Below are 21,954 nucleotides of genomic sequence, written 5' to 3'. Positions count from 1 at the left end.
GCATGAATACTGTTTTGTTGAGCCATTATCAGCCCAAGGTTTGAGAAAAGAAAAATAAGGGGGAGGGGGGGGGGATTAGTCTTAGGAAGAACAGGTTTTGTCAACAGAGAAGGGGAAAAAAGTCTGCCACTTGCAATTTACTTTCTCCTTCTGCTTGGAGTCCTCAGAACTTCCTACTTATTACCCTGTCATCCTCCCCCCCCCCAAATTTTAGGAGAATTATGTTGCCTCGGGAAATGTGTGGCATTCTAATTCCATAAGTGCTTCCAAGCTGATAAGGGGCATCATCCCTAAATTGGTGAGGGAACATATTCTCCTAACTCTCAGGTTGAGGGTCTCTCATCCAGAGGCCCCAAGTAGCGGTTGGAGGAAGCTGTGGTGCTGGTTGGAGTTTGGATAACCATTTGTAGCTTAAAAGGTTTCATGTGGCTAGAAACAAATCCAGCCACACAGTTACAGATACAGAGAGCAAACATCAAAAACAACAGTCAGAATTATTACAATTAAGATAGCTTTCCACCGTGGGGAACTAGTTGGCATCTCCCAAAGTGAAGTGACTGAGGCTTTAGGAGTATCCATAGCCTGAATTATCATGTTCATGTGTTTAGTAAAATGTGTAACATTAATGCTCATATCTAGTATATATGTACACATTTTAGTATGAATAATGACACAAGTTCCACCTTGTTTGGCTGTTACAATGACTAAGGCCAGTCTGTTTGTAATACACCTTTCTAATTTGTATTTGCTCAGCATTAAGGGCTGAAATGGGCTTCCCTGGTGGCTCAGAGGTTAAAGCATCTGCCTGCAATGTGGGAGACCTGGGTTCAATCCCTGTATCGGGAAGATCCCCTGGAGAAGGAAATGGCAACCCACTCCAGTATTCTTGCCTGGAAAACGCCATGGACGGAGGAGCCTGGTGGGCTACAGTCCATGGGATCGCAAAGAGTTGGACACAACTGAGCAAGTGACTTAATTTAAGGGCTGAAATAGCTTTTTGAGAATCTTGTAAGGCTTGTTGAGTAGTTAGTCAGGACATCAACTTGTAGCATAACATCTGTATTTCTGAAAGAGGGAATGAACATTGCTGCCAAGTAATCATACCAGTGAAATATAGGCCTTATCCAATGAGTTCAAAGGTGTGGCAAATTAGCAGGCTTCTTTGGAATCTCTGAAAATATGAAGCCATGAATAAAAGCTAGACCCAGGGTACAACTCCCTATCCAGTCAGGGGGAAGCCACACCTATAGGTAACAGCCACATATAAAGTAGGTCTTGTTTGGAGCAAGCAAGAATGACTGAGGGATCCAGTCCCAATCAATGCTTGGCCAGGCAAAAGGAAGACCTGAACTGGGGTTACAAAACACAGGAATGATTAAATTGCATATTTCTTGAGGCAAAACCCCTAATTTGTTCTAGTCATTATAATTAAGTTGTCAGCTAACTTCTGGGGAGGCTCTTTTTGTTTTCAGCATAGCACTAGATGTTAAGTGTCTATTTTCAGGAGTTAGCCATATGACTTCACCCCATATTTGATAAACATCAGGTAAAAAATCATCAGATCTAGGGCGGTCCTAAGATGGTAGAGGAATAGGATGGGGAGACCACTTTCTCCCTCACAAATTCATCAAAAGAACATTTCAACGCTGAGCAAATGCCACAAAACAACTTCTGAATGCTGACAGAGGACATCAGGCACCCAGAAAAGCAGATCATTAACTTCAAAAACAGGTAGGAAAAAATATAAAAGATGAAAAAAGAGACAAAGGAGGTGGGGAGGGAGCTCCACCCTGGGAAGGGAATCCCGTCCCAGGAAGGGGAGCTTAAGAAGAGACGTTTCCAAACATCAGGAAACACGCTCCCTGCCAAGGCTGTGGAAAGCCTTGGAAACACAGAGGGCAACATAACAGGAAGGAAAAATAAATAAATAATTAAAACCAACAGATTACAAGCCCAACAGTAACTCCCTCAGCGGAAAAGCAGTGCAAATGCCTGCATCCGCCACTAGCAACTGGGGGCAGGGCAGAGAGGCACGGGAGGTGTGGGCTGCAGTGCTTTTAAGAATCGGGCAGGAACACCCGGCATGTAACCAGAATGAACTAACTTGGGCTAGCAAACCAGACTGTGGGATAGCTACCACGCGAAAAGCTCAAACATAAGATACCGCCAGGACTGCACACAGAACAAAGGGCAGAACAGAACTAGCCGGCTGCAGACCATCCCCCGCCAGTGACAGGCATCCAGAGCCATAAGGGCTGGAAGGGGGCAATTGCAGCCCTGCAGAGATTTTACCTACCAAACTGCAAGCAGGCTTCTTTGCTAAGACTTCTGGGGGTTCTGGACAGTCACCATCCACCTCACAAGGGGTACCAGAGGTACACCCAGAAAACTGAGCAGCAGAGACCGGAAAGGCGACAAGTCGCAGCGACTGCGCTCACCAAACACCTGAGCTACTCGGTTCTGGGAAGGGCATAAAATGCAGTCCCAACCGAATCTGCACCTCTGAAGGCTACCTGAGCACCAAAACTGAGCGGCTTAGACCGGGGAGGTGCATGCAGCCTAGGGCCGGCCTCAGATGGTTCCCAGTGGAGCAACGTAGAGCCTGAGTGGTTTGTGCACTGCGAGCAGGGGCAGGCCCAGCGGGGCTGAGACACTGCGTGCACACGACAGTGTTATTTGTTTGTAGCATCTCTCCCTCCCCACAGCGTGACTGAACAAGTGAGCCTAAAAAAAAAAAAAAAGTGTCCCCCAACACCTGCCCTGTGTCAGGACGGAAATCAGACACTGAAGAGACCAGCAAACAGAAGTTAAACAAAGGGAACCGCCTTGGAACTGACCCCACACTGCCCACCACACCAGAGAAAGGGTCAGATATATCTTTACTATTTTTACAATCATTCTTTTGCTTTGTTTTGTTTTCCTTTTTTGTTGTTTTTTGTCTTTTGTTGATGTTGTGTGGTTGTTTTTTCTTTTCTTTTTCTTCTTTTTTTTTCTAACTTTTTAAAATTGTTAAGTCCTCTATTTCTCCTTTAATTTTTATTTCTATAACCTACTATTACTTTTCAAAAAAACCCTATTTTTTAAAGCAAACACCATATATAGTCTTTGTGTGGTTGTTGTTGTTTTTAATAATTCTTGTGGCTTTGTTTTTTGTTGTTGTTATTGCTGTTTTTCCTTTCTTCTTCTTCTTTTCTTTAATATTGTATTTTTGAAAATACAACCTCTACTTTAGATTTTTAATCTTTGCTTTTTGGTTTTTGTTGTCGATTTTGTACATTTAAAAACCCAAATTTCACTACCCAATTTTACCTGAGAGTGAGATTACTGGCTTGACCACTCTCTCCTCCTTTGGACTCTCCTTTTTCTCCACCAGGTGGCCTCTGTCTCTTCTCTCCCCTTTCTCTTCTCTACCCAACACTTAAGGAACTGGTTACTGGCTGGATCTGTCTCTCTCCTTTTCATTTCCCTCTTTTATCCTCCTGGCCACCTCTGTCTACTTCCTCCCTCTCCTCTTCCCTGTATAACTCCATGAATACCTCTGAGCAGTCCAGACTGTGGAGAGCACCTAAGGAAGTGATTACTGGCAAGCTTGCTCTCTCCTCTTTTGATCCCACCTCCTCTCATTCCAGTCACCTCTAACTATCCCCTCCCTCTACTCTTCTCCATGTAACTCAGTGAACCTCTCTGGGTGTCCCTCAATGTGGAGAAATTTTTCATCTTTAACCAAGATGTTTTATCATCAGTGCTGTATAGATGGAGAAGTCTTGAGGCTACTGTAAAAATAAAACTGAAAACCAGAAGCAAGAGGCTTAAGTCCAAATCCTGAGAACACCCGAGAACTCCTGAATCCAGGGAACATTAATCGATAGGAGCTCATCAAACGCCTCCATACCTACACAGAAACCAAGCACTAACCCAAGGGCCAACAAGTTCCAGAGCAAGACATACCATGCAAATTCTCCAGCAACATAGGAACACAGCCCTGAGCTTCAATATACAGGCAGCTCAAAGTTACTCCAAAACCACTGATGTCTCATAACACATTACTGGTCACTACATTGCACTCCAGAGAGAAGAAATCCAGCTCCACCCACCAGAACTCCAACACAAGCCTCCCTTAGCAAGAAACCTTGACAAGCAACTGGTACAACCCCACCCACAGTGAGGAAACTCCATAATAAAGAGAACCTCACAAATTCCCAGAATATAGAAAGGCCACCCCAAACGCAGCAATATAACCAAGATGAAGAGACAGAGGAATACTCAGCAGGTAAAGGAACAGGAGAAATGCCCACCAAACCAAACAAAAGAGGAAGAGATAGGGAATCTACCTGAGAAAGAATTCCGAATATTGATAGTGAAAATGATCCAAAATCTTGAAATAAAAATGGAATCACAGATACATAGCCTGGAGACAAGCATTGAGAAGATGCAAGAAAGTTTTAACAAGGACCTAGAAGAAATTTTTAAAAAGTCAATATATAATGAATAATGAAATAAATGAGATCAGAAACACTCTGGAGGCAACAAATAGTAGAATAACGGAGGAAAAAGATAGGATTAGTGAAATAGAAGATAGAATGATAGAAATAAATGAATCAGAGAGGAAAAAAGAAAAACGAATTAAAAGAAATGAGGACAAACACAAAGACCTACAGCACAATATGAAACGCTCCAACATTCGAATTATAGGAGTCCCAGAAGAAGAAGACAAAAAGAAAGACCATGAGAAAATCCTTGAGGAGATAATAGTTGAAAATTTCCCTAAAATGGGGAAGGAAATAATCATCCAAGTCCAAGAAACCCAGAGAGTCCCAAACAGGATAAACCCAAGGCAAAACACCCCAAGACACATATTAATCAAATTAACAAAGATCAAACACAAAGAACAAATATTAAAAGCAGCAAGGGAAAAACAACAAATAACACACACAACACAAGGGGATTCCCATAAGGATAACAGCTGATCTTTCAATAGAAATTCTTCAGGCCAGGAGAGAATGGCAAGACATACTTAAAGTGATTAAAGAAAATAACCTACAGCCCAGATTACTGTACCCAGCAAGGATCTCATTCAAATATGAAGGAGAAATCAAAAGCTTTACAGACAAGCAAAAGCTGACAGAATTCAGCACCACCAAACCAGCTCTCCAACAAATGCTAAAGGATATTCTCTAGACAGGAAACACAAAAGGGTGTATAAACCCGAACCCAAAACAATAAAGTAAATGGCAACGGGATCATACTTATCAATAATTACCTTAAATGTAAACGGGTTGAATGCCCCAACCAAAAGGCAAAGACGAGCTGAATGGATAAAAAAACAAGACCCTTATATATGCTGCCTACAAGAAACCCACCTCAAAACAAGGGACACATACAGACTGAAAGTGAAGGGCTGAAAAAGATATTCCATGCAAATGGAGGCCAAAAGAAAAGAGGAGTGGCAATACTCATATCCGATAAAATAGACTTTAAAACAAAGGCTGTGAAAAGAGACAAAGAAGGCCACTACATAATGATCAGAGGATCAATCCAAGAAGAAGATATAATAATTATAAATATATATGCACCCAACATAGGAGCACAATAATATGTAAGACAAATGCTAACAGGTATGAAAGGGGAAATTAACAATAACACAATAATAGTGGGAGACTTTAATAATCCACTCACACATATGGACAGATCAACTAAGCAGAAAATAAAGAAACGCAAACTTTAAATGATACAATAGGCCAGCTAGACCTAATTGATATCTATAGGACATTTCACCCCAAAACAATGAATTTCACCTTTTTCTCAAATGCACATGGAACCTTCTCCAAGATAGATCACATCCTGGGCCATAAATCGAACCTTGATAAATTCAAAAAATCGAAATCATTCCATGCATCTTTTCTGACCATAATGCATTAAGATTAGATCTCAATTACAGAAGAAAAACTATTAAAAATTCCAACATATGGAGGCTGAACAACATGCTTCTGAATAACCAACAAACCACAGAAGAAATCAAAAAAGAAATCAAAAAATGCATAGAAACAAATGAAAATGAAAACACAACAACCCAAAACCTGTGGGACACTATAAAAGCAGTGCTAATAGGAAAGTTCATAGCAATACAGGCATACCTCAAGAAACAAGAAAAAGTCAAATGGATAACCTAACTCTACACCTAAAGCAACTAGAAAAGGAAGAAATGAAGAACCCCAGAGTTAGTAGAAGGAAAGAAATCTTTAAAAATAGGGCAGAAATAAATGCAAAAGAAACAAAAGAGACCATAGCAAAAATCAACAAAGCCAAAAGCTGGTTCTTTGAAAGGATAAATAAAATTGACAAACCATTAGCCAGACTCATCAAGAAACAAAGGGAGAAAAATCAATCAGTAAAATTAGAAATGAACATGGAGAGATCACAACAGACAACACAGAAATACAAAGGATCATTAGAGACTACTATCAGCAATTATACACCAATAAAATGGACAATATGGAAGAAATGGACAAATTCTTAGAAAAGTACAACTTTCCAAAACTGAACCAGGAATAAATAGAAAATCTTATTAGACCGATCACAAGCATGGAAATTGAAACTGTAATCAGAACACTTCCAGCAAACAGAAGCCCAGGTCCAGATGGCTTAACAGCTGAATTCTACCAAAAATTTAGAGAAGAGCTAACACCTATCCTACTCAAACTCTTCCAGAAAATTGCAGAGGAAGGTAAACTTCCAAACTCATTCTATGAGGCTGGCATCACCCTAATACTAAAACCTGAAAAAGATGCCACAATAAAAGAAAACTACAGGCCAATATCACTGATGAACATAGATGCAAAAATCCTCAACAAAATTCTAACAATCAGAATCCAACAATACATTAAAAAGATCTTACACTATGACCAAGTGGGCTTTATCCCAGGGATGCAAGGATTCTTAAATATCTGCAAATCAATCAATGTAATTCACCACATTAACTAACTGAAAAATAAAAGCCATATGATTATCTCAATAGATGCAGACAAGGCCTTTGACAAAATTCAACATCCATTTATGATAAAAACTCTCCAGAAAGCAGGAATAGAAGGAACATACCTCAACATAATAAAAGCTATATATGACAAACACACAGCAAACATTATCCTCAATGGTGAAAAATTGAAAGCATTTCCCCTAAAGTCAAGAACAAGACAAGGGTGACCGCTTTCACTGCTACTATTCAACATAGTTCTGGAAGTTTTGGCCACAGCAATCAAAGCAGAAAAAGAAATAAAAGGAATCCAGATTGGAAAAGAAGAAGTGATACTCTCACTGTTTGCAGATGACATGATCCTCTACATAAAAAACCCTAAAGACTCCACCAGAAAATTACTAGAGCTAATCAATGAATATAGTAAAGTTGCAGGATATAAAATCAACACACATAAATCCCTTACATTCCTATACACTAATAATTAGAACGTAGAAAAATAAATTAAGTAAACAATTCCATTCACCCTTGAAACGAAAAGAATAAAATACTTAGGAATATATCTTCCTAAAGAAACTAAAGACCTATCTATAGAAAACTATAAAACACTGATGAAAGAAGTCAAAGAGGACACTAATAGATGGAGAAACATACCGTGTTCATGGATTGGAAGAATCAATATAGTGAAAATGAGTATACTACCCAAAGCAATCTACAGATTCAATGTAATGCCTATCAAGCTACCAACGGTATTTTTGACAGAACTAGAACAAATAATTCAAGATTTGTATGGAAATACAAAAAACCTCGGATTGCCAAAGCAATCTTGAGAAAGAAGAATGGAAATGGAGGAATCAACTTGCCTGACTCTAGGCTCTACTACAAAGCCACAGTCATCAAGACAGTCTGGTACTGGCACAAAGACAGAAATATAGATCAATGGAGCAAAATAGAAAGCCCAGAGATAAATCCACACACCTATGGATACCTTATCTTTGAGAAAAGAGGCAAGAATATACAATGGAGTAAAGAGAATCTCTTTAACAAGCAGTGCTGGGAAAACTGGTCAGCCACTTGTAAAAGAATGAAACTAGATCACTTTCTAACACCATATACAAAAATAAACTCAAAATGGATTAAAGATCCAAACGTAAGACTAGAAACTATAAAACTCCTAGAGGAGAACATAGGTAAAACACTCTCCAACATAAATCACAGCAGGATCCTCTATGACCCACCTCCCAGAATATTGGAAATAAAAGCAAAAATAAACAAATGGGATCTAATTAAAATTAAAAGCTTCTGCACAACAAAGGAAAATATAAACAAGGCGAAAAGACAGCCTTCTGAATGGGAGAAAATAATAGCAAATGAAACAACTAACAAATAACTAATCTCAAAAATATACAAGCAACTTATGCAGCTCAATTCCAGAAAAATAAACAACCCAATCAAAAAATGGGCCAAAGAACTAAATAGAGATTTCTCCAAAAAAGACATACAGATGGCTAACAAACACATGAAAAGATGTTCAACGTCACTCATTATTAGAGAAATGCAAATCAAAACCACAATGAGGTACCATTTCACACCAGTCAGAATGGCAATAAATGCTGGAGAGGGTGTGGAGAAAAGGGAACCCTCTTACACTGTTGGTGGGAATGCAAACTAGTACAGCCACTATGGAGAACAGTGTGGAGATTCCTTAAAAAATTGCAAATAAAATTTGCAATCCCGCTGCTAGGCATACACACTGAGAAAACCAGAATAGAAAGAGACACGTGTACCCCAATGTTCATCACAGCACTGTTTATAATAGCCAGGACATGGAAACAACCTAGATGTCCATCAGCAGATGAATGGATAAGAAAGCTGTGGTATATATACACAATGGAGTATTACTCAGCCTTTAAAAAGAATACATTTGAATCAGTTCTAATGAGATGGTTGAAACTGGAACCTATTATACAGAGTGAAGTAAGCCAGAAAGAAAAACACCAATACAGTATACTAACACATATATATGGAATTTAGAAAGATGGTAATGATGACCCTGTATGCAAGACATCAAAAGAGACAGATTTGTAGAGCAGACTTTTGGACTCTGAGGGAGAGGGAGAGGGTGGGATGATTTGTGAGAATGGCATTGAAACATGTATACTATCATGTAAGAAACGAACCACCAGTCTATGTTCGATGCAGGATGCAGGATGCTTGGGGCTGGTGTATAGGGAGGATCCGGAGGGATGATGTGGGGTGGGAGGTGGGAGGGGGGTTCATGTTTGGGAGCTCATGTACACCTGTGGTGGATTCATGTCAATGTATGCCAAAACCAATACAGTATTGTAAAGTAAAATAAAGTAAAAAATAAAAATTTAAATTAAAAATAAAATAAAATAAATCATCAGATCTAGACCCATTTGTCTTTGTATGTGCAGCAAAATAGTTGTTAAACAAAGTATAATCAAAGTTAAAAGTCACGTTATGTCCATAGTTAAGGTACAAAGTGTTACAGCTGTCTATTTTAGGATTGTTAGATGTCATCAGATTAAGAAGAAGCATCACATATGATTGTTGTGAAAGGTAGTCACAGACTTGGAGAAAGTCATTTCCCTTAAGTGCACATGCCCACTACAGGAAGCCTTCAACTAATTAGAAGTGGAGGGCTCCATACAACCAGCAATTAGACCAATTGTGGTATGTGGCTTAGGAATGAGCCCAGGATGGGAAGGCGTTGGCTTGACAGTCAAATGACAGACTCAGGATTTCTGGAGTGAGCAGAAGCAGGCACTTATAGATTATCAGTCCCATCTGAAAAGTGAGGAGTAAAAGCATAGAGAATAAAGACATTTTAAAATGACATGGCTTAGTCTGAGGGGTCAGGATGTCACATTTTAACCTGAGTTTTGGTACACCCACTAATTAATTCCTGGCACTTTGAAAGCCATGGGGGAAGAAAATAACCTGGAAAGGGCCTTCCCAGAGGAGCTTGAGAGATTGCTCCCCAGGTCCCAATGTCTTTATCAGGACCTCTCTTCCTGGCTCAAACAGTGGCTTATTTGACTCAGAGGCTGGAACAAGAATCAATTCCTAGAGTTTCCATAATATATGTTTAAAAGCTGACATTTGAGTTATATAACAATGACTGATATTAAAGAAGCTGACTGTCAGCCATCTAAATGTTAACTTTAAGATTCCACTTACATCATGAGAAGTCAGTACAGTAAGATTTTGCCCATTAGTAAACTTAAGGGCTTTAGGCACTAGTAAAGCACTTAGCCCTTGCAGCTGCAACCAGAGCACTTAGCACGGCCAATAGGAACGACCCCATGTCTGAGGTCAGGGGCAGAAGGTGGGAGGACCCCATGCCTGAGCAGCGATAGCCAAAAAGAGTTACCTCATATCTGAGGTCAGGGGCAGCAGCTGAGAGTGCCAGACTGATGGTGCAGGAATGGCAGAGAGGAGCTACCCCAGACCGAGATCGGGGTGGCAGCTGGGAGAAGCTAACCCATTCTGAGGCCAGGGGCAGTGGCCAGGAGGAGCGACCCCACGTCCAAGGAGCAGTGGATGCATGGGCACAGGAGGGCCTAGAGGAGCTATTCCACGTTCAAGGTCAGGAGGGGCGGCGGTGAGGAGATACCCCTTGTCCAAGGTAAGGAGCGGCGACTGTGTTTGCTGGAGCAGCCATGAAGAGATACTCCATGTCCAAGAGAAACCCAAGTAAGACGGTAGGTGTTGCAAGAGGGCATCAGAGGGCAGACACACTGAAACCATACTCACAGAAAACTAGTCAATCCAATCACACTAGGACCACAGCCTTGCCTAGCTCAATGAAACTAAGCCATGACCGTGAGGCCACCCAAGATGGGCGGGTCATGGTGGAGAGGTCTGACAGAATGTGGTCCACTGGAGAAGGGAATGGCAAACCACTTCAGTATTCTTGCCTTGAGAACCCCATGAACAGTATGAAAAAGCAAAATGATAGAATACTGAAAGAGGAACTCCCCAGGTCAGTAGGGGCCTAATATGCTACTGAAGATCAGTGGAGAAATAACTCCAGAAGGAATAGAGATGGAGCCAAAGAAAAAACAATACCCAGTTGTGGATGTGACTGGTGACAGAAACAAGGTCCGATGCTATAAAGAGCAATATTGCATAGGAACCTGGAATGTCAGGTCCATGAATCAAGGCAAATTGGAAGTGGTCAAACAGGAGATGGCAAGAGGGAACCTCAACATTCTAGGAATCAGTGAACTAAAATGGACTCGAATGGGTGAATTTAACTCAGATGACCATTATACCTACTACTGCAAGCAGGAATCCCCTAGAAGAAATCGAATAGCCATCATGGTCAACAAAAGAGTCTGAAATGCAGTACTTGGATGCAATCTCAAAAATTACAGAATGATCTCTGTTCATTTCCAAGGCAAACCATTCAATATCAAACTCTATGCCCCAACCAGTAATGCTGAAGAAGCTGAAGTTGAATGATTCTATGAAGACCTACAAGACCTTTTAGAGCTAACACCCAAAAAAGATGTCCTTTTCATTATGGGGGACTGGAATGCAAAAGTAGGAAGTCAAAAAACACCTGGATAACAGGCAAATTTGGCCTTGGAATACAGAATGAAGCAGGGCAAAGACTAATAGAGTTTTGCCAAGAAAATGCACTGGTCATAGCAAACACCCTCTTTCAACAACACAAGAGAAGACTCTACACATGGACATCACCAGATGGTCAACACTGAAATCAGATTGATTATATTCTTTGCAGCCAAAGATGGAGAAGTTCTATACAGTCAACAAAAACAAGACCAGGAGCTGACTGTGGCTCAGATCATGAACTCCTTATTGCCAAATTCAGACTTAAATTGAAGAAAGTAGGGAAAACCGCTAGACCATTCAGGTATGACCTAAATCAAATCCCTTATGACTATACAGTGGAAGTGATAAATAGATTTAAGTGCCTAGATCTGATAGATAGAGTGCCTGATGAACTGAGGTTCGTGACATTGTACAGGAGATAGGGATCAAGACCATCCCCATGGAAAACAAATGTAAAAAACCAAAATGGCTGTCTGGGGAGGCCTTACAAATAGCTGTGAAATGAAGAGAAGTGAAAAGCAAAGGAGAAAAGGAAAGATATAAGCATCTGAATGCAGAGTTCCAAAGAATAGCAAGAAGAGATAAGAAAGACGTCCTCAGGGATCAATGCAAAGAAATACAGGCAAACAACAGAATGGGAAAGACTAGAGATTTCTTCAAGAAAATTAGAGATACAAAGGGGACATTTCATGCAAAGATGGGCTTGATAAAGGACAGAAATGGTATGGACCTAACAGAAGCAGAAGATATCAAGAAGAGGTGGCAAGAATATACAGAAGAACTGTACAAAAAAAAGATCTTCACGACCAGGATAATTATGATAGTGTGATCACTCATCTAGAGCCTGACATCCTGGAATGTGAAGTCAAGTGGGCCTTAGAAAGCATCACTATGAACAAAGCTAGTGGAGGTGATGGAATGCCAGTTGAGCTCTTTCAAATCCTGAAAGATGATGCTGTGAAAGTGCTGCACTCAAGATGCCAGCAAATTTGGAAAACTCAGCAGTGGCCACAGGACTGGAAAAGGTCCGTTTTCATTCCAATCCCAAAGAAAGGCAATGCCAAAGAGAGCTCAAACTACTACACAATTGTACTCATCTCACACACTAGTAAAGTAATGCTCAAAATTCTCTAAGACAAGATAGGCTTCAGCAATATGTGAACCGTGAACTTCCAGATGTTCAAGCTGGTTTTAGAAAAGGCAGAGGAACCAGAAACCAAATTCCCAACATGCGCTGGGTCATCAAAACAGCAAGAGAGATCCAGAAAAACATCTATTTCAGCTTTATTGACTATGCCAAAGCCTTTGACTGTGTGGATGACAATAAAACTGTGGAAAATTCTGAAAGAGATGGGAAGACCACCTGACCTGCCTCTTGAGAAATTTTTATGCAGGTCAGGAAGCAACAGTTAGAACTGGACATGAAACAACACATTGGTTCCAAATAGGAAAAGGAGTACGTCAAGGCTGTATATTGTTACCCTGCTTATTTAACTTATATGCAGCATACATCATGAGAAACGCTGGGCTAGAAGAAGCACAAGCTGGAATCAAGATTGCCGGGAGAAATATCAATAACCTCAGATATGCAGATGACACCACCCTTATGGCAGAAAGTGAAGAGGAACCATAAAGCCTCTTGATGAAAGTGAAAATGGAGAGTGAAAAAGTTGGCTTAAAGCGCAACATTCAGAAAACGAAGATCATGGCATCCGGTCCCATCACTTCATGGGAAATAGATGGGGAAACAGTGTCAGACTTTATTTTTGGGGACTCCAAAATCACTGCAGATGGTGACTGCAGCCATGAAATTAAAAGACGCTTACTCCTTGGAAGGAAAGTTATGACCAACCTAGATAGCATATTCAAAAGCAGAGACATTACTTTGCCAACAAAGGTCCATCTAGTCAAGGCTATCTTTTTTCCATTGGTCATGTATGGATGTGAGAGTTGGACTGTGAAGAAGGCTGAGCACCGAAGAATTGATGCTTTTGAACTGTGGTGTTGGAGAAGACTCTTGAGAGTCCCTTGGACTGCAAGGAGCTCCAACCAGTCCATTCTGAAGTAGATTAGCCCTGGGATTTTCTTTGGAAGGGATGATGCTAAAGCTGAAACTCTAGTACTTTGGCCACCTCATGTGAAGAGTTGACTCATTGGAAAACACTCTGATTCTGAGAGGGATTGGGGGTAGGAGGAGAAGGGGATGACAGAGGATGAAATGGCTGGATAGTATCACTGACTCGATGGACATGAGTCTGAGTGAACTCCGGGAGTTGGTAATGGACAAGGAGGCCTGGCATGCTGAGATTCATGGGGTCGCAAAGAGTTGGATACGACTGAATGATGAACTGAACTGAACTGAAAGCAATAACAGAAATTCAGTTCCATTCAGAGTTCAGGCTCTTTGAAGAGCCTTAAAAGCCTTTTGAGTATCTGGACACTAAACCAGTTTGTCATTTTGAGCTTACTGAGTTTCAGTTATAACTTTACATAAAGAATGGACAAGTTCCCCATCACCCAGAAACCAAGTGCAGCAGTAGGCTGTGATGCCCCAGAATTTTCTCAATTGTCTTAAAACATACGTAGGGGTGATTTAGTATAGGCTTATTTCTCTCAGGGTCTATGGCCCTCATCTCTCTGGATATGATTAGGACTAAAATCAATGACTGAAAAATATTTGGCTTGTTCAGAAATTTCAGAAAATAAAGTATAAACATTAGGCACCACAGGGTGTAAAGGAAGCACAGCCTCATTTATTTTTTGTAAATCTTGAACTAGTCTCCATTTTTCGTTTGACTTTTTAAACCCAAAATAGGAGTGTTGTGTAGACTATTAAGAGAAATTGAGAGGGTAAAAGGAAGGAAGGCCAGAGGTTTGCAGGTGGCAGAAGGAAATAAACTGCAAGTGGCAGACGTTTTTCTTTTTCTTTCTCTAAACAAAATTAAAAGAGGCCTCTTTTAATTCTGTCTTGAGGAAACCTGGTTCTGACTTCAGATAAGCAATGTATTTTTCTTATGAAAATGTTTTTTTTTAAACTATGTTAATGAAACTACTTATTTGCTTTGGAATCTGCCTTTCTTCAAAATGGTCCCACCTAAGATTAACATTTTTCTTTTCTCAAACCTTTGTCTGATAATGGCTCAACAAACCCATATTCCTGTCAATTGCTTTATGGCTGGGGTATAAGACACCTCATGCAATCATATCTCAAAAGTGCATATTGTGGGAGAGGGGACTGCTGAAACTCCCTTAGCCTTGAGTATCTCTCTTATTTCATTAATAGCTTTCCAAGAGACATAAAACGCCTTGCTAAAAACTAGCAAGGAAGCACTCTTTCTGTCCCCTTATGAGGTCTACGTCAGAAATTACCCCTATCACTATTATACTTTAATAAAACTTTGCTGCAGAGAAAGCTCCAAGTAGTCAAAGCTCATCTCTGACCCCAGATTGAAATCCTCTCCTCTGGAGATCACAAATCCTGGCATAACACATGGCTCACAGCATCAACCTTTCATCTTTATGGCTTGTCCATGATCTTCAAGACAAGGTAAGTATGCTTAGAGATCTAGCTCTTTGCTCTCCTGGTAAACACGTTTTCTTCTGTACTTTACTAACTCTTCATTGTACCTGTGTGTGTGAAAACAGCATGAAAGAGAAGCTCCCTGGCAAAGTGAGGGATGAGCCCTACACTGTGGTTTCATGAAGACTCATAATGACTGAAGGTAGGCCCAAGGAGAGCCTTGTTGGGGGTTTGTACTGACCTGCCAATGCCAAGAGACACCCAACATCCCTGCAAGGAGAGTGTCCGGAAACGGGCAAAGCATGTGGACCAAATATGCCTTTCTCGGTCAGCTTTTCCTGGTCTTTTTGACCATTTTGTAATTGCCTGAGGAATTAGAATAACTGACCAAATATATTGGATCAAAGACTTTCAAGAAACTTGCTATCCACAATGTTGATCATTTTATCACACACTGCAGACAAGAGCATGTTTGGTAGCTAGGTGGAGCCATAGATCCCAGAACATTTCTCAGGCTAGAAGGCCCTCTCTTAGCTGCCTGATTCAGAGGCTAGTGACTTGAAAGTGAGTCTTTATTATGACTGTGCCTCCAATCTATGTGGATAAGAGCACTGCTGGTAAGCATGAGGTTTTTGAGGACACAGATCAGGAATCTCAGGATCTGGTTAGATTGGAAGTTCAATGGGCCTCTTCCTTTGGTAATACTAGCTCTTGGTGGACCAGAAGAGGCTCTCTGGTGGCTTTGGAAGGATTGGCCCTAACAGCTCAAGGACAACAATCACTTTTTCCTAGCTGGCTAGCCCTTCATCACCTCTTTTGCTATCACATATACTGGTTTGGTTACACTCAAAAGGGATATGTTGGGCTTTATGTTCATCATTTTATGATTTACTGGTTCTACAGTGGTCAGAAATAACTTCAGGCCTGTGCACAGGCATGCAAGAGATGGATGTTTATCCTGGGGTCTTAGCTTGGGAGACATTCTGGAAGGCTATGCTGTTGCACCCTGGGTGGCATCAGAGGAGGAGCAAAAACTAGGCAAAGGGTTATTGGTGAGGAACTGGGCATAATTCTGGGATGCCACCAGGTCTACCCCTGATACATCTCCACCATGCCTTGATGGTAGAATGGGAAAGGACGGTAGTGGGACACCTGTGTTGGTAAGAGACAGGTTACCTACGAGTAGGGAAGGAAGCTTGTGTGGAAGACCTGTCTCCACCATCATCTAGAGCAGGGAGGGATGCCTCTGGTAGAAAAAAAGACACTGTTCACTGCTTTTTTCTCTCTTACAGATGGTAGCTAACAACTCCAGCCTCACTCTTTTGAGCTGTATCCTGAGAACCTCAGATGGATTCGATCCCAGAGCTTAAAGAACACACACCTGATCTTCCTATTGATACTGCATAGCCACAGTATCCTTTGGAGGACGGTGAACAATGGCTGGTTGGAGGGTCTCTTAATTATAATAGTCTTACAATTAGACCAGCCCTGTAGAAAACAAGGGAAATGGGTAGAAGTAGCATATATGGTGCCTTTTTACCCTCTGTGAGACATGCCAGACTTATGTCCTAAGGGTATAGATTTGGGTGTGAAACCTTCAGATCCCTCCTGTTCTACTTTGCCCCCATATCAGGGGCTTCCAACTGAGCAAACTGAAAGTCAGGGAACCCCTCACAGGAGGATTGCCTCAGTCTTGGTAGAAACTCAGATTCAAACTGCCTCAGTCTCAGTAGAAATGCAAACTCCTGTCTCAATACAACTTAAGACTATGCTGGTTTCAATAAAAATTCAGATAATTGAAGTAAGGGATGCACAGACAGCTAAAACTAAGGGTGAAATACAGGATGAAATGGGGAGAGGAAACAAAGAGATAAGGAAAAACAGGTTCCTCCAATCTATCCCTGGGATATGCTAATTGCAGACAGAGATGCTGAAGAACAGCCAATCGAGCTGTTGCCTCTCAATGAAGTATCCATCAGGAAAAATAATCAGTTTATGAGAGTTAATAAGTCCTTTTCTTACCAAGAAATACAAGAATCAAGGAAGATCTGGAGGCATTCAGAAAAACATATTAGAGCCTCTAAGGGTGTTACTCTGCTTTATGATCTTACTTGGAAGTACATGATGTATATCCTGGGGCAGATGCTAACTCCTGACTCAAAGACTCGAATTTTGGAGAAAGCTATTGCCTATGGAGATGAATGGACTTCCCTGGTGGCTCAGACGGTTAAGTGTCTGTCTACAATGCAGGAGACGCAGGTTCGATCCCTGGGTCAGGAAGATCCCCTGGAGAAGGAAATGGCAATCCACTCCAGTACTATTGCCTGGAAAATCCCATGGACAGAAGAACCTGATAGGCCACAGTCCATGGGGTCGCAAAGAGTCGGACACGACTGAGCGACTTCGCTATGGAGATGAATAGCTTGGTAATGAATTAGCAGGGAAGAGTGATGATGAAATAGCCACCTGCCCCTCTACTGGCAATCAGGCTGTCCCAACTATAGAACCAGACTGTGAATATAACACGCCAGAGGAAGATGGAATCAGGGTCATTTTTTCAGCTGTATTCTTGAAGGACTCAGGCAAGCAAGTGCTAAGACTTTAAACTATGCCAAATTGGCAGACACAGAATAGGAAGAGAAGGACGCATCTGCTGTAAGCATCTGTAAATTCCTAGATAGACTGTGAAAAACCCTTCACAGATTCACTGAGATTGATCCCAAAACAGAAGAGGAAAGAGTGATCTTAAAGGATAGATTATCACTCAGTTGGTTCCAGATATATGCCGTAAGCTACTAAAACAGGTCTATGGATGAAATCAATCTTCAGAAAATCCTTTGCAACTAGCTCAGAGAGTTTATTATGGCAGGGAATATTAGGAGAGGAAACAAAGGCAGAAAGAAAGAAAGGAAAAATACCAAGGAACATACTGAAGCTCTAATAATAAAACTGCTATTATTAGGTTTTAGAACCTTATAGAACCATTCCAAGACAGCCTATGAAAAGTGCCCAGACTGCCTTATGACCCAGCAATCCCACTGCTGGGCATACACACCGAGGAAACCAGAATAGAAAGAGACACATGTACCCCAATGTTCATTGCAGCACTGTTTATAATAGCCAGGACATGGAAACAACCTAGTTGTCCATCAGCAGGTGAATGGATAAGAAAGCTGTGGTACATACACACAATGGAGTATTACTTAGCCATTAAAAAGAATACATTTGAGTCAGTTCTAATGAGATGGATGAAACTGGAGCCGATTATACAGAGTAAGCCAGAAAGAAAAACACCAATACAGTATACTAACACATATATATGAAATTTACAAAAATGGTAATGATTACCCTCTATGTGAGAGAGCAAAAGAGACACAGATGTGTAGAGCGGACTTTTGGACTCTGAGGGAGAGGGAGAGGGTGGGATGATTTGGGATAATGGCATTGAAACATGTATACTATCATATAAGAAATGAATCACAAGTCTATGTTTGATGCAGGATACAGGATGCTTGGGGCTGGAGCACGGGGATGATCCAGAGAGATGATATGGGGTGGGAGGTGGGAGGGGGGTTCATGTTTGGGAGCTCATGTACACCCGTGGTGGATTCATGTCAATATATGGGAAAACCAATACATTATTGTAAAGTAAAATAAAGTAAAAATAAAAATTAAAAAAAATAATTTATTGAAAGAAAATCTGCAGGCATTATTACAGAATTCAAATCACTGTAGTAAAGAACAGATATACTTAACTAAGACTGATTATCTATTAACACATATTAGTAGATATATGGATATCACCTGGCTTCTGAAATGTAACAGAAATTCTTTATATCAAGATGAAATACATAACATTTATTAAAATATATATTAAAAAGTGATAAAATTAATGGAACAAAAAAAAAAAGAAAGAAAGAAAGAAAGTGCCCAGAGGGACCCAGGTGGAAAGAGAGAGATTTGCTATCACTGTGGAAAGGAGGGGCACCTCAAGTGGGATGGCCATCAGGCTTCTAAGCTGCCCCTGGGTTCAGTCAAGACTGAGAAGTACCAAACGAGAGGAGAGACTTCCTTCAGAGGCACAGGCTCCAGAGTTGAACTCTCAGGAAAACCAGGACTGAAGCTGCCTGGGGGTCCTTACACAAGCTCCCATCCTAATTATACCTGAGGAATCCCAGGTATTATTAACTGTGGGGGCCAATCAGTTGATTTCCTTTTGGACACCAGGACAATTTACTCTGTGCTTACTGAAGGCCCTGGCCCACGTTTTGCCCCATCCATTATTGCAATGAAACTGTCTGGATGAGCCAAATATTTTTATTTAAGTTGTTCTCTAAGTTGGAACTGGGACTCTGTGCTGTTTTCACACGAGTTTCTGATAGTACCAGAGTCTCCCTCACCACTTTTGGAGAGGTATATACTGAGTAAGGTCCATGCCTTTGTTTTCATGAATATGGGGACCTCTCTTTCTCTCCCATTAATTGAAAAAAATGTAAATACTAGAGTGTGGGCTGATGGAAAAACTGTGGGTTGAGCACAAAATGCTGCTACTGTCATTGCCAAACATATTTCCACATCAAAAGCAATATCCTCTAAAACCCAAGGTTAAGGAAGGGTTAAAACCTATCATTGAAAATTTAAAGGACCAGGGGCTATTCATTCCATGTGACTGTCCATGCAACACTCTTATTTTGGGTGTGAAAAACAAATGATAAATGGAGACTATTTCAAGATTTGCAAATAATAAATGAGGCTGTAGTTCCTTTACTCCCCATGGTGCCTAATCCTTATACTTTATAGTCTGAAATTCCTGAAGAGCCTAATATTTTTCAGCATTTGATTTAAAAGATGCCTTCGATTCTATACCATTGGTGAAGAAAAGTCAATTTTTATTTTCCTTTGAAGACATTACCCAGCCAGATTCTCAGTTAACCTGGATATTTTTGTCCCAGGAGTTTCCAGACACTTATTCGGACAGTTTGTCAAGGGGTGTACAAATCTTTAGTAGCCCTGAGGAAGTGGTGTTACAATATATAGATGATATTCTGCTCTGTGATGAGATAGAGGAAGCTTGCTCAGAAGCCTCAGAAGAGTTCCTAAACTTTTTGGCTGGCTCCATTTATAAGGAATTTTGGGAAAAGGCTCAGCTTTGTCAACATTCTGTTAAATATATGGGCCTAATAATATCTGATGGGACTAGGGCCATAGGCCCTGAGAGAATTATGCCTATACTAAAGCATTCTCTACCTATGAATTTAAGACAATTGAAAGGATTTGGGGGGCATCACAGGCTACTGCCACATTTGGATTCCGCAGTATGGGGAACTTGCCAGCCTTTATATAAACTTATAACTGAAACTCAACAAGCCCAAACCGACAAACTGGTTTGGTCTCCAGGCACTCAAAAGGCTTTTAAGGCTCTTTAAACTGCTCTCCTGCAACCTCCTGCTTTGAGGTTTCCCACAGGGTCAGAGTTTAATCTGCTCGTCACTGAAAGAAAAGGTATGGCCTTGGGAGGTTTGATACAACCCTGATGGCCTTACCAGCAACCTATAGGATACTCGAGTAGAGTATTAGATGTACTGGCACGTGGGTGGCTACATTGTCTAAGAGTAATTGTGCTATTGCTTTATTAGTGCCTGAAGCTCTTAAATTTAATAATGGGCGGAATCTTACTGTACTGCCTTCTGAGTGGAATCTTACCTCTAAAGTTACTATTTGGACGACAGACAATTGGCTCCTTAAATATCAGTCATTGTTGTTAGAAGGACCAAAAACTAACCTTAAAGGTTGTGGAAACATTTATCCTGCCACTTTCCTTGCAGAGAAGAAAAATGAAACACCTGATCACAATTATTCCCAATTTCTGACTTCAGGCTACATAGCATGGGAAGATCTGATGGATACCTCATTAGACAATCCTGACATGGAAACATTTACAGATGACAGTTCTTTTGTTCGGGATGGGAAGTGGAAAGCAGATTACATGGTGACAGCTGAACAGGTTTTATTTTTTTATTATTTTTTTTTAATTTTTGTTTTTACTTTATTTTACTTTACAATACTGTATTGGTTTTGCCATACATTGACATGAATCCACCACGGGTGTACATGCGTTCCCAAACATGAACCCCCCCACCTCCCTCCCCATAACATCCCTCTGGGTCATCCCTGTGCACGAGCCCCCAGCATGCTATATCCTGCATCGGACGTAGACCAGCAATTCAATTTTTACATGATAGTATACATGTTTCAATGCCATCCTCCCAAATCATCCCACCCTCTCTCTCTCCCTCTGAGTCCAAAAGTCCGCTATACACATCTGTGTCTTTTTTGCTATCTTGCATACAGGGTCATCATTGCCATCTTTCTAAATTCCATATATATGTGTTAGTATACTGTATTGGTGTTTTTCTTTCTGGCTTACTTCACTCTGTATAATCGCTGTGGTACATATACACAATGGAGTATTACTCAGCCATTAAAAAGAATACATTTGAGTCAGTTCTGATGAGATGGATGAAACTGGAGCCGATTATACAGAGTGAACAGGTTTTAGAAGCAAAGCCTCTCCCCCTCGGGAACAAGAGTTCAGCTAGCGGAGCCTGTGGCTTTGACCCAAGCTGTAGAGTTTATCAAAGGGCAGAGAGTAAATATCTACACTGATTCTAAGTATGCTTATTTGACTTAACACACTCATGCTGCAATATGGAAGAAACACTGTTTAAAACAGCAACAGGAGAACTTATTAAACATTTCAAAGAAACTGAAAGACTTCTGACAGCTGTATATTGTCTTAAAGAAGTAGCTGTCATGGATTGTAAAGGACACAACAGGGATGGGAGTAAAGTAGCTGAGG

At 40.8% G+C, this 21,954-nt stretch overlaps 1 pseudogene; it reads right to left on the bottom strand.

Moving 5' to 3' along the window:
- Nucleotides 1-323: 323 nt before the first annotated feature.
- LOC132658797 (endogenous retrovirus group PABLB member 1 Env polyprotein-like) lies at nucleotides 324-9,781 on the bottom strand (annotated as a pseudogene).
- Nucleotides 9,782-21,954: the final 12,173 nt, after the last annotated feature.

Source organism: Ovis aries, chromosome X (genome assembly GCF_016772045.2).
Source record: "Ovis aries strain OAR_USU_Benz2616 breed Rambouillet chromosome X, ARS-UI_Ramb_v3.0, whole genome shotgun sequence".
Classification (NCBI taxonomy): domain Eukaryota; kingdom Metazoa; phylum Chordata; class Mammalia; order Artiodactyla; family Bovidae; genus Ovis; species Ovis aries.
The sequence above is the reverse complement of the archived record's forward strand: the minus strand, read 5'-3'. Positions and strand labels throughout refer to the sequence as shown.